This window comes from Hemitrygon akajei, chromosome 9, assembly GCF_048418815.1.
Source record: "Hemitrygon akajei chromosome 9, sHemAka1.3, whole genome shotgun sequence".
Taxonomy (NCBI): Eukaryota; Metazoa; Chordata; class Chondrichthyes; order Myliobatiformes; family Dasyatidae; genus Hemitrygon; species Hemitrygon akajei.
This window is the reverse complement of record NC_133132.1, coordinates 104,097,040-104,110,983: the sequence shown is the minus strand read 5'-3', so window position 1 is coordinate 104,110,983 and position 13,944 is coordinate 104,097,040. Positions and strand designations below refer to the sequence as shown.

The 13,944-nt window shown below is 40.8% G+C and overlaps 1 protein-coding gene across 2 annotated transcripts in view; it reads right to left on the bottom strand.

The window, feature by feature from the left end:
* hmgcll1 (3-hydroxymethyl-3-methylglutaryl-CoA lyase like 1) overlaps positions 1-13,944 on the bottom strand; it is a 115,473-nt gene that overhangs the window by 62,813 nt on the left and 38,716 nt on the right. The gene's annotated exons all lie outside the window — the stretch shown is intronic.

Here is a 13,944-nt window from a genome sequence, read left to right as displayed (position 1 = left end):
GAGGTCTAGTTCTATAGCATTCAACACTGGTACAACCTATGGAAGGGTATTTTAAGAGTGAAAAAACAATTCCCACTAAGATTAGAGAGAGAATTGGTTGCACATCAGCTCTGACAGTGTTTACAGGCCATTACTTCCTACAAAGTGAAACCTAACATTATGAATGGCTGTAATGCTTCACTCCCAGATGAGCTCAACGTTTTTTATGCATGCTTTAAAAGGGAAAATAAAGCTACACCTGTGTGAATCTCTTCAGCATCCGGTGACCCTGCGATCTCTGTCTCGGAGGCCGGCATCAGGACATCTTTCAAGAGGGTAAACCCTCGTAAGGTATCAGGTCCTGATAGTGTACCTGGTAGAGCTCTCACAATCTGTGCCAACCAACTGGGAGGAGTGTTCAAGGATATCTTCAATCTCTTACTGCTGCGGTTGAAGATTCCCCCGTTTCAAAAAGGTGACATGGGCCCCAAGAAGAGCTGTCTGACTAACTATCACCCAGTGGCACTCACATCTACGGTAATGAAGTGCTTTGAGAGATTGGTCATGACTAGAATCAACTCCTGCCTAAGCAAGGACCTGAACCTGCTGCATTTCACATATTGCCACAATAGATCTATAGCACAGATGCAATTTCACTGGCTCTCCACTGACCATGGATCATCTGGACAATAGTAATAACTTCATCAGGCTGCCGTTTATTGACTACAGCTCAGCATTCAACACAATTATACCCTCAGTTGTAATCAACAAGCTCCAAAACATGCACTTCTGTACCTTCCTGTTCAAATGGATCCTTGACTTTCTCACCAGGAGACAGATCAGAAATAACATCTCCTCCTTGCTGACAATCAACACTGGCACACCTCAAGGATGCATGCTTAGCCCACTGTTCTAATCTCTCTACCTCCACATTTGTGTGGCTAGGCACAGCTCAAGTGTCATCTAAAAAGTTGCCGATGACACAATTATTGTTGGCAGAATTTCAGATGGTGGCAAGGTGTACAGGAGCAAAGTAGATCATCAGCTGATTGAGTGGTGTCACAGCAACAACTTTACACTCAACAATAGTGAGACCAAAGAATTCATTGTGGACTTCAAAGAAGAGGGAGTTGAGGAAACACTCATCGAAGGATCAGAAATGGAAAAGGTCAGCAGTTTCAAGTTCCTGGGTGTCAGCATCTCTGAGAATCTATCCTGGGCCCAATATATTGATGCAATTACAGTGAAGACACAATAGCAGCTATATTTCATTAGGAGTTTGAGGAGAACCAGTATGTCACCAAAGACACTTGCTAATTTCTATGGATGCATCGTGGAGAGCATGCTAACTGTCTAGTATGGAGAAGCCACTGCTCAGGATCAGAAAAAGCTGCAGAAAGTTGCAAACTCAGCCATCTCCTTCATACGCACTAGCTTTCCCAGCATTGAGGACATCTTGAAAAGGCAATGCCTCATAACATGATCCTCTGTACTTTTGGATCAAGAAAGATCTCCAACCACACCCTACTCCTTCAGTGTCATCAAAAGGACATGGCCACAATTAACATGAGAAAACATTAGAGATAGAATGGGCACATGATGAGAAGTAAGGCCAACTCCATCATCAAGATAGGACTTCACTGGACCCCTGAGGGTGAAGAAATACAGGAGACCAAAGACAGCTTGGCCCTGTAGAGTTAGAAATGAGGACTCAGAACTATACCTGGGGCAAATAGAGAAGATGGCCAAGGGCAGACAGAAACAGGGGACCTTCATTGCTGCCCTAAATTTCAGTGGCATAATGGGCAGTAAGTAATTAAGTCAAAAAGCCTTATCCATCATTAAGGATCCTCATCACCTAGGACATGCCCTCTTCTCATTACTACAATCAATGAGGAGGTACTAGAGCCTGAAGATGTTTCAGGAATGGCTTCTTCCCTTCCACCATCAGATTTCTGTGTAGACGATAAGCCCATGGCCTTTCACAGTCCAACATTGTGAGAGGTGGAAATGGGTAAGATCGGCCATCAGGGCTCTGCTGAAGCTGTAGAGACCAATCCCCAGTAAAGTGGTTGCAATGGATTGCAAAAAGATTGATGAACTCCAACCACACCATAGACTTCAGAGAACAATGGAGACGGGAGGTCATCGAGGGCCTCTGCTCCACTGGGCACTAAGAGCCCAAGTAAGTAAGTAATAAACCCATGTATTTCCCCTCTCTTTTTGCACTAATTATTTAATTTAATTTTTTAAATATACTTCCTATTGTAATTTATAGTTTTATTACTATGTATTGCAATGTATTGTTGCCACAAAATAACAAATTTCACAACATATGCCAGTGATATTAAACCTGATTCTGATTTTGATCTGATTCTGAATATTTCAGATTGATTATCCTTCATCAGAATAGTTTCAACATTTCTCAGAAGGACAAGCTAGCAATAACTTAGCTTTGAGATGTGTCCTGACATGCTGATTATTTCTAGTATATTCCAGGTTATCCTCCATAAAGTATGTGTGTGGAACCAGACACAATAAATTTAAACCTTCAATTTATATCCTGAATAATTAATCCTATGTAAGATTAATAGTCTGGATTATGATGAGTATTAGAATTCCCCCTTTGCTATGAAAGTCAAAGTTGGATGTATTATCGTCCGCATTAATGCAATGAAAAACTTCCAGCAGCGTCACAGTTGCATCGCATCATATATACAGCATTCTCAAGAGAAACAAAAGTTATACGTAAATCATTCACAATTTTTGCAAGTAGTTATGGTGTTGCTATACTGAGGCAGCGATTAGGGGTGTATGGCTTACTCCAAGAATCGAATGGTTGGAGGGAAGTAGCTGCTCTTGAACCTGGTGGTTGTGGTGCGGAACTTTAGGGTAGGTAATCACATTTATTTGTTCGCAGTCCAGATGCGGTTTGCACTCAAATCGTAAGAATCATGCTTTTTACAACTGAAACCCAGCAACTGTTTAAATTGTATAATTTACGGAAATATTTCCATGTATTTCTATTTTGTTTATGTTTGGCTACATTACATTATGGAAAGTTCCTCAGCTAAATCTAAACTATTACCTAATTGCAAATAAAAAGTCTCAGTTGATAAAAGTTCATGCATTAGTTTGGCCATTGGTATAAAAAGCTACCTCCTCAGTAAAACAGCTGACTAGAACTCTTCACTGTTACAGTGATTATATTTTTAAAGTTTAATGAGATACTCTGAATATTTTTAAATGACATTATCAACTTTAAGGCGACTAAGCAAGAATAAAGACAACAAGGTGCTTGTATTGTATTTTGGGAGCACTTGCAATTGAAATCATAGAGTCATATAACACAGAAGCTTGGCCCTGTGGCCCAACTGATCCATGCCAGCCAAGATTCCCATCTAGTCTAGTCTCAGTTGCTTACATTTGGCCCATCCTTACATACCTGTCCAAGTTTTTATTGAGTGTTGTTAATGTACCTGCTTCAGCCACTTCCTCTGAAAATGTTGCCCTTCATGGTCCTATTAAATCTCTCCCTTCTTATCTTAAACCCATGTTCTCTAGTTCATGATTTCCCAAACCTGAGAAAAAAGATTGAGTACATTCACCCCATTTATGCCACTCATAATTTTATTCTGCTCCTATTGCCCCTCATTCCCCTACCCTCCAATGAAAGAAGCCCCAACCTGATCAACCTCTCTTCATGACTCTGTCCCTCAAGTCCTGGCATCATCCCTGTAAATCATCGCTGCACTTGTACCAGTTTAATGACACCTTTCCTACAGCAGAGTGACCTAAACAAACACAAAATTCCACAAATATGGAGCGAAGGAGGATGAGAGATGACTTGATAATAAGAGGCATAAATCAAGTGGATAACTACAGACTTTTTCCCCAGGGTGGAAATGGCTAATACAGGAGGGCATAATTTTAAGGTGATGGGAGGCTAGTATAGGGGATCTTAACAACGTTTTTAACAAAGAAATTGGTGGGTGCATGGCATGTTCTGCTGGGGTGGTGAAAGAGGTAGATACGTGAGAAATACTTAAGAGATTCTTAGGTAGGAAAATGGATGAAAGAAAAACAGAGCACTCAGTGGGAGGGAAATGTTATATTGATCTTGTAATAGGTTAAATACCATGGGCCTGTATTATGCTGTAATGTTCTATATTATATGCTTTATGTTCTCTGCATTGGTCTCTAACAACTGCAGTAAAACATCCTAACTTCTAAACTGAATGCCCTAACAGCGGCAATTAGAACAAAGGTGATGAGAAATGTCTTTAACCAGAGGGTGGTGAATCTGTGGAATTCATTGCTACAGATGGCTGTGGAGGCCCAGGCTTCAAGTGTATTTAAAGCAGAAGATGACAGGCTCTTGATTAGTCGGGGCTTCAAAGGTTATGGGGAGAAGGCAGGAGAATGGAGTTGAGAGGATAACAAAACTGCCATGACAGAATAGAGGAGCAGATTTGATGGGCCTAATGGCCTAATCCTGCTTCTATGTCTTAGAGTCTTAAGATAGAAAAAAAAATGGTGGGCTATGTAGGAGGGAAGGGTTAAATTGATCTTATAGTAGGTTAAAAGTTCAGCACATCATCGTGGGACAAAGAGCCTGTACTGTGCGGTAATGTAATCAAAGTCTCTAACAACTGCAACATAACATCCTAACCTTTACACTCAATACCCTAACTGATTAAGGTCAGATACCACATGCTTTCACCACTTCCCTGTCCACCTGTGATGTCACTTTCAGGGAAGCGTGTATTGTACTCCTGGGTCCCTCTGCTCTGAAGGGATCCACCCTAACACCCCGATTATGCCCCGTGATGATTAGCAAGTGGTGTAGTGGGCAGGATTACGTGGATCTGGACTGACCTCTATGACCACCTGAAGGCCGACCAAAAGACAACCCCTCAGGAGGGTATCATACTCAACTGGAACGATCGTGCTATTACTACTGTCACAGCACAGCTTTTATAAGCTGATAATAAATGAGCTTATTTACAACGCTGTGTCTCTAAAAATCCCTCTCACCAGTGATAATAACCATGGTTATGAACCACATGGTTATTATTTAGTAATTAATCTATCAAAAGCTGGCTGGTGGTGTAACGGCATCAGCACCGGGCTTCGAGCTGAAAGGTCCCAAGTTCGAATCCGTCCGGCTCCTTGCATGCTTTTCATCTATGCTGAGTTGAGCATCGAGCTAGCAACATAAAAAAGTCAAATGATACAGAAACAGCAAAAATGTGCGCCACAAGGCATGAAAAGGAACAACAACAACAACAACAACAATCTATCCAGGTATACAGTTTAAATGCTGACATATCCCATAGATGGCAGACCAGTTTCATGCCTGTAGACTCAAACTTCACAATTATGGAACATAGCCCTTCGCCCATGATGTTGTGCTGACCTATTCCACAATCAATCTAAACTTTCCCTCCTACACAGCCCATAACCCTCCTCCACTTTTATTTCATCTATGTGACTCTAGTGCATCTGCTTCTATAACCATCCCCGGCAGTACATTCCAAATACCCATCACTCTCTGTGTAAGAAACTGACAACTCTCCTAAATTTTCCTTCATTCATCTTAGAAAAAGTCCTCTGCTATTAGCTTTTGCCACCCTGGGAATAAGCCACTGGCTGCCCACTTTATGTATGCTTTTTATAATCGTATACACCTCTGTCAAGTGCTGCTCATCCCCCTTCACACATAGCTCACTCAATTTTTCCTCATAAGACATTTTCCTTAATGTAAGCAGCATCCTGGAAAATCTCTGCACTCTTTCTAAAGCTTGCACATTCTTCCTATAATGATGATTCCAGAAGTGAACATATAGTAACTCTTCCCAAAATATCTCTACAAGGATTTGCAATTATTCACAGTAGTCATCCATGGGATAACAGTGTGTGCCAGTGACAAAATGAACTATAGTTACCTCTACCCATACCCCCTGACAAAACAGCTCTTTAACCTGTGCTGCCGAGAAGGAGCAGGGCACAAGCTACATGGAACATCACATCTCCAGTTTTTCTCTGAACTGCACACCATTCGGACTTGGAAATTGCCTCTGGGCCTAAATCCAGGATCTCTTTACCCAACAGTGCTTAGGGTAGCTTCACCAACTGGACCTCAATTTCCCTCATCACCACCTCTTTGGTCAAGAAAGCACAGCAAGGGGGGACGTCACGTGATGACGTAGGATCGAGATGTGGAAATCCAGCTCTCCCGTAAAAAAACAGTAAAATAATGTTTAAGTGCAGAAAAGTTAGTAAATACTTTTTAAAAATTACTTATAAACTACTCAGGATTGTCTTAAGATATGTCTCCTAAACAGAAGCAGAAGAAAACTACTACTTTGAAGACAACACAAGTTGGAAAAGAATCAAGGCCGGCCGCCATGAAAGAGCCTCGGGCTCAAGTGCATTTTACCTCCGGCGATACAGAACAGGAAACTGCGGCATCATCAACCGTTTCCAAAAAAAAAGAGCAACAGGAATTGCGCATGCGTGAAGGAAGGGGCATGCGCAAACACGAGCAACTCAAACTACAAATCCCAGCTATGATCAGAACTGAAAGTGAAAGTGAATATGAGGTGGAATCAGATTCTCTGGATAAATTAGATGAAGATGAAGAGACAAACAAAGAAGAGCAACAGGAAGAGGTTGGAGGTGATATTGGAGACATAAAAAAATCTTCGGTGCAAATAATGCATGAATTAAAAGCATTAAAAGTAATATAAAAAATATTTAAATATGAAGATTATGTTTGATAAAATGATGAAAAGACAGGACAAAATGGACAAGAAAATTAAAAACTTGGAAGAAATAACAGGAGACACCATTGATAGAGTGATTAAAATGGAAGATAATATTTCTGCCTGGACATCAGAAAGAAAACAGTTGTTGGAAAAAGTGGATGTACTTGAAAGTTTTAGCAGACGAAATAATATTAAGATTGTTGGACTTAAAGAAGGTATAGAGGGAGAGGATCCAATAAATTTTTTTCAAAAATGGATTTCGGAAATTTTGGAAATGAAAGAAGGAACCCAGTTAATTGAAATTGAAAGGGCTCACAGAGCCTTAAGATCAAGACCTTAAGTTGATCAAAACCCATGATCAATCTTGATAAAATGCTTAAGATATCAAGATAAAGAAAAGATCTTGAAGGCGGCTACCCAACGTGCCAGAAAGAGAAACGGGCCATTGATGATAGAAGGGAAAACAGTTCTTTTCTATCCTGATATAAGTTATGACCTTTTGAAGAGAAAGAAGGAATTTAACCCAGCGAAAAAAGTTTTATGGGAAAAGGGTTATAAATTTATATTTCGCCACCCGGCAACCCTGATAATTTTTTTGGATGACGGAAAAAGAAGATCTTTTACTGATTATCGGGATGCGGAAGAATTTGCACAAGGACTCCCAAATATTCGTTAACCACAGCCAAAGATTTAAAAGTGAAACCGATTAAAGATGAAGACAGGGACAGTGAATGGAGTTGATGGATGTTTAAGGACAGAAAAACATTTAAATATATTCTTAATTATATGATACAGGGGAGAAAGGTAAAAATTTGAGAAATATTAATATTATTTTTTCTTCTCTTATATATACTTTTTTATGTTACGGGGGAGCTGGGGGAACTTCGGATCGATTACTACAGGATTCACGTGTGTAATCATGGCAATTGCCCTGACCCGTACAACGGAGGGGGGTAATGTTGTGTTTTTTATTCACAACATTAGTAGGGGGGTATTTTGTTATTTTTTCTTTATAATCTATTTTTCTTTAATCTTTCTTTCTTTGCCTGGACAATTGGGGGGGGGGGGGGGGGGGAGACACATAGCAACACGGAGAATTTTAAAAAGATTCCCCAAGGTACTACGAAAGTTGAAAAGTTAGGTATTACTATAGACTGGAGTAACCCTGTTAAAAATAATGACTAATTCACTGAATTTTTTAAGTTTTAATGTTAATGGACTTAATGGACCGGTGAAAAGAAAAAGAATTTTAACATACATTAAGAAAATGAAAATAGATATAGCTTTTAGCTGCATTCCATTTGAAAAAAATACTTATAATTTAAGAGATAAATATGAAATATTTCTGAAAATTTGGAACCCTTATTTACAAAAGATAGGATTAAATATATAGGTGCTCCGAAGATGAAATTATTGGTTATTTTTGGTGAAAGAAATAAATATATATACTAAAGCTATTATGAACTCCATGGAGCATGTGGGGATCTTCCAATATCCAGGCATTCTTTCTTTCTTTCTTTCTTTTTTTTCCTCTTTCTACAGGGATATGTTAGGGGGGAGGAGTTAAGGGGAGGGGGGAAGGGTTGATTTTTTTTTCCTTCTGTAACCATTTGAAAATTCAATTTAAAAAATTTATTTAAAAAAATTTTAAAATTTAAAAAAAGAAAGCACAGCAAGATCTCCACTTCCTGGGAAGATTGAGGTGAGTGAAGCTCTCCCCACTATTTTAACCAATTTTTGCAGGAGAGTGGCCTGACCAGCAGGTATGGGAATTGCAAGGCATCTGACTGCATCCCTGCAAAGGACTGCGAAGACTACTGAGTGGATTATTGAGGCACTCTTCCACCCATCCAAGATACTTAACAGGAGTGCTGCACACGCAGGGCCTTTAGTATTGTCAAAGATCTCTCCCACCTGTCCAGCAATCTCTTTGACCACCCCCCCCCCCCCACACACCATCAAGTAGGAGGTACCATAGCATTAGGATAAGAACTGTTAGGATGGGAAACAGCTTCTCCCCCCCCCCCCCCCCCCCCCCGGGCCACAAGACTACTGAATCTCTGCCTTCATCCAGCTCTCACCATGTACGAACACCAGCAGCGTTACACTGGTTAGTTTTTAACTTGTAGTGTATATGCAACTTACTATTTGCTAACTTATTGTGGTAATATTACTTTATGTATTATGTGGGTGAGTTATATGTACCACGATGTGCAGTTTTGTTCAGAGGAACATTGTTTCGTTTTGCAGTATACATGTGGATGGTTGAATGACAATAAAAATGAACTTGAACCTGATATAGGAAGGTTCTCACCACCTTCACAAAGACAATAAGTGTTGGCCTGGCCAGCAACATCACACTCCAAAATTAAATAAGTCAATGCAGTCAAAGATGCAATTACATCATGATTACAAATGGCTATGTCCCTCCTATATACCGCATGGAGAGCATCTGATTGGTTGCATCATCTTGTGGTATGCAGGCTCCGCTGCACAGGTTCAAGAGAGGCTGCAGAGGGTTGTAAACTCAGCCAGCTCCATCACAGACTCCCTACCATCAAGGAAATCTGCAAGAGGTGATGCCTTAAGAAAAAGAGATCCATCATTAATGGCCCTCACCGTCCAGGACATGCCTCTTCTCATTACTCTCATAATGAGGTACAGGAGGCTGAAGACCCACAATCAATCATTTAAGATCAGATTTCTGAATGGTCCACAAACTCATCAACACTACCTCACTGTTTCACTTTTGCATTATTTATTTTTATTGTAACTTAGATAGTCATTTTTATGTCTTGAACTGTACTGCTATCACAAAACAATAAATATCATGAAACATTAGTGATAATAAACCAGATTCTGATAGATAACAAAACATGAACAACTTTTAACTACATAAACCCCAATATTGGATGATGCCTTGAATATTTTATTTAAAGTCAGCCGGAAGATATAAAATACTCAAAATATGTTCCTTAATATTCCATTCATATAATTCCATTTATAAGATTCCAAAATTAAAATGGAAAGAAACATTTTTTTATAAATGACAAACATAATTATCAAAAATGTGTACCCTTCCTGAGAGGTCAAGTTGAGCTCTGTTTATTTAATGTCTTCCTGGTAATTGGCTGCAATGTTTATTTAACATGCTTTATTAGCACAAGCATTTGTTTAAATACTTGCTGTCAGATTACAAATTGTGTCATGGAGGACTGATAAGATATTTCCAGAGAGACGAAACAACATAAACATCTACCACATATTAACAAACTAGTTGCAGAGACTCCAGCAAGATTGACAAAGTTGAATAACTGCATAGCTAGGAGAATTCAACAGCTCCTTGGCCAACAATTGAGAGCAGATGTTCTCCATCACCTTTTGCTCTTCAATACTTTTATCAAACCTATTGAACAGTGGAAGGCCTAGATAGAGTGGATGTGGAGGGCATGTTTCCTATAGTGAAAGAGTCTAGGATCAGAGAGCACAGCCTCAGAATAGAGGGACATCAATTCAGATCAGAGACAAGAAGGAATTTCTTCAGCCAGAGGGTGCTAAATCTGTGGAATTCATTACCACAGATAGCTGTGCAGGCCAAGTTGTTGGGTATATTTAAAGAGGAGGGTGATAGGTTCTTGACTAGTAAGGGCATCAAAGGTTACAGGGAAAAGGCAGGAGAATAGGGTTGAGAGGGACAATTAATCAGCAAAGGTGGAATGATGGAGCAGACACAATGGGCCAAATGGTCAAAAGCTGCTTCTATGTCTAATGGCCTTACAGTCTTTTGGTTAGACCACTAAGCTCCCAAAGTTTACTACACTCTTCCTTTGATCTGCATCTGATGTACCTACATTGTTGAGGATTTGGTCTTACAGGTGTCATTTGATAAGCTGCCAACTTCTTTGCCAGTTGGCTGTTTGTTTGTCTTTGTGTGTAGATTTTCATTGATTCTATTGTGCTTCTTTGTATCTATGTGAATGCCCACAGGAAAATGAGTATCACGGTAGTATATAGTGACATTTGCGTACTTTGTTAACAAATTTATCCAGCACTTTTTTTTCCACTTGCATTTTTTTTTGAGGAACAGATAACATGCCTAGAGGGTTAGTTCTTTGCTCTGGGTGCCAGAAGTGGGAATCCTGGGAATCTTCCAGTCTCCCAGATGGCCACATTTGTGCCAGGTGTACCGAGATGCAGCTCCTGAGAGATGGTGTCAGGGATCTGGAGCTGCGGCTTGATGACCTACAGCTAAGTAGGGAAAATAAGCAGGAGATAGATAAGAGCTACAGGGAGTTAGTCACCCCGAGGCTACAGGAGTTAGATAAGTGGGTGACTGTCAGGGAAGAGATGAGAAGAGCTCAGACAGTAGCGAGCACCCCTGTGACCTGGCCATCCCCCTCAGTAATCGTTATCTCATTTTGGATGCTGTTGAGGGGGCTGACCTGACAGAGGAAGATGACAGCAATCGTGTCTCTGGCACTGAGCCTGGTTCTGTGGTGCAGAAGGGAAAGAAGATAAGGAATGTGGTAGTCATAGGGGATTCCATAGTGAGGGGAACGGACAGGAGGTTCTGTCAGCCTGATAGAGATACCTGCATGGTGTGTTGCCTCCCAGGTGCCAGGGTATGGGATGTCTCAGATCGGGTGCAGAGTATTCTGAAGGGAGAGGGTGAAAAGTAACACACATAAAATGCAGGAAGAACTCAGCAGGTCAAGCAGCATCTAAGGAGATAAATAAACAGCTGATGTTTCAGGCCAAGACCCTTCATCAGGACTGGAACTTCTTCTCCCTTCCTTTCCAGACCTGATGAAGAGCTCAGCCTGAAATATCGACTGTTTGTTCCTCTCCATAGATGCCTCCTGACCTGCTGAGTTCCTCCAGCATTTTGTAAGAACTGCAGACATTAAAACTGCACTACAGAATCAGATTTACTGCCGCATGTCACGAAATTTGTTGCTTAGCAGCAGTAGTACAGTGCAATACATAAATAGTACAATTAATTATAAGAAGAATGTATATAAACAATCACAAACCGCTACACTGCCATGTGGCACCATAGCAATGCAACTCAGGGCATCAGAATCCAGAGTTCAATTCTGGCACCGCTGTAAGGAGTTTGTACATTCTCCTCGTGACTGCATGGATATCCTCCAGGTGCTCCAGTTTAGAACGGAGGTGAGGCGGAATTTCTATAGCCAGAGGATGGCAAATCTATGGATTCCGTTGCCACAAATGCCTGGGGAGGCCAGGTTATTAGACATACTTAAGGCAAAGGTTGATAGTCTGGGCATGAAAGGTTACAGGGAGAAGGCAGAAGAATGGAGCTGAGAGGGATGAAATAGTGGAGCTGACTCGATGAGCCAATTGGCCTAGTTCTGCTCCTGTGTCTTAAGATCTTATAGTCTAAATTACAGGTTAAGTCAGTAATAATGAAGGTAAATGCAAAGTTAATTTTGAGAGGACTGGAACAAAAAAACCGGATGTACTGCTGAGGCTTCATAAGGTGTTGGTCAGTATATATTGAATAGGAATATATTGAGCAGTTTTGGGCTACAGTTTTTGATTTGATAAGTTCCCAAGAATGATCCCAAGCTTGGCATGTGAGGAGAATTTGAAGTCTTTGGGCCTGTACATGATGGAGTTCAGAAGGGTGAAGTGGAATCCCATTGATACCTACTGGATACTGAAAGCTTGGATAGAGTTGACTTTGAGTAGATGCTTTTATTAATAAGAGGGTCTAGGACCAGAGGGCACAGCCTTAGAATAAAGGGATGCCCCTTTAAAACTGAGGAGGATTTTCTTTAGGCCAAGGGTGCTGAATCTGTGGAATTCATTGCCAAAGAACTGTGGAGGCCAAGACATTGAGTGTATTTATGGTAGAGATTGATAGGTCTTGATTGTTAAGGAAGCTAAGGATTACAGGGAAGAGGCAGGAGAATGGGGTTGAAAATAAAATCAGCCATGATTGAATGGTGGAGCAAGCTCGATTTTGAATGGCCTAATTGTGCTCCTATTGTCTTATGGTCCAAATCTTTGAACCTAAATGTCAAGTGTCAGGAGAGCTGCCCAAGCCTGCTTGTACTGGACGTTTATCCCCCTGCACTGGTGGACCATGTCCTCTATTTCATCACAGACCACAGGTAGCCTGCTCTGGCCCTCCCCTGTCCAGCCATCTACAATGTCATTACCACACTGTTACTGAACGTCACAGCAGTACCTTAACAGTGTCAATTCTAAAGCTCAAGTCCCAGAAGCAATTGTTCAAGGCCAAAATTGCTAACTTTGCTTTTTTGCTGTTTGCTCATCTTTGAACCACACTTACCTTTGTTTCCTTTAAGTGAATTATCAATACTCCAAAATTGTTAGAACTATCAATAGTTCATGATACAAAACCCTGACAGCATTTACCACAAGGCTCAAGGATAGCTTCTATCGTACTGTTATAAGACTATTGAAAAACGCAATGGACTCTTGATCTTACAATCTACCACATTATGACCTTGCACCTTAAAGTCAGTCTGCACTGCACTTTCCCTGAAACTCTATAATACAGTGTTCTCCATTCAGTTATCACTTTTTCCTTCTGCTACCTCAATACAGATTGCAATGATCTGCATGGCTGCCATGCAAAACAGTTACACCAACCAGATATATAAAACACAGAGCAGTACTACATTGCACCAACCTTCTTATCTACTCCAAGATCAATCTAACCTTTCCCTCCCACCTAGCCCTCCATTTGCTCAAGAGTCTCTTAAATGTTCCTAATGTATCCACCTCTACCATCATTCCCAACAGCACATTCCATGCACTCACCACTCTGTGTATAAAAACATACCTCTGACATCCCTCAGAACTTTTGAACTCAATCCCCCCTCCCCAACCCTACCCCCGACAAATGGCCAACATTCCATACACCTTTTTAACCTCTCTATCAACTTGCATGGTAACTTTCAGGGATTTATAGATCTGGACCCCAAGATCCCTCTGTTCCTCCAGACTCCAAGAATCTTGCCATTAACACTGTAAACTGCCTTCAAATTCGGTCTTCAAAAATGAATCACTTAGTACGTTTCCAGATTAAATTCCGTCTGCTTTTTCTCAGCCCAGCTCCTCATCCTATCAATGTTCCATCGTAACCTATGACAACCTTCTACACTATCCACCACACCTCCAACCATCACGTCATCTGCAA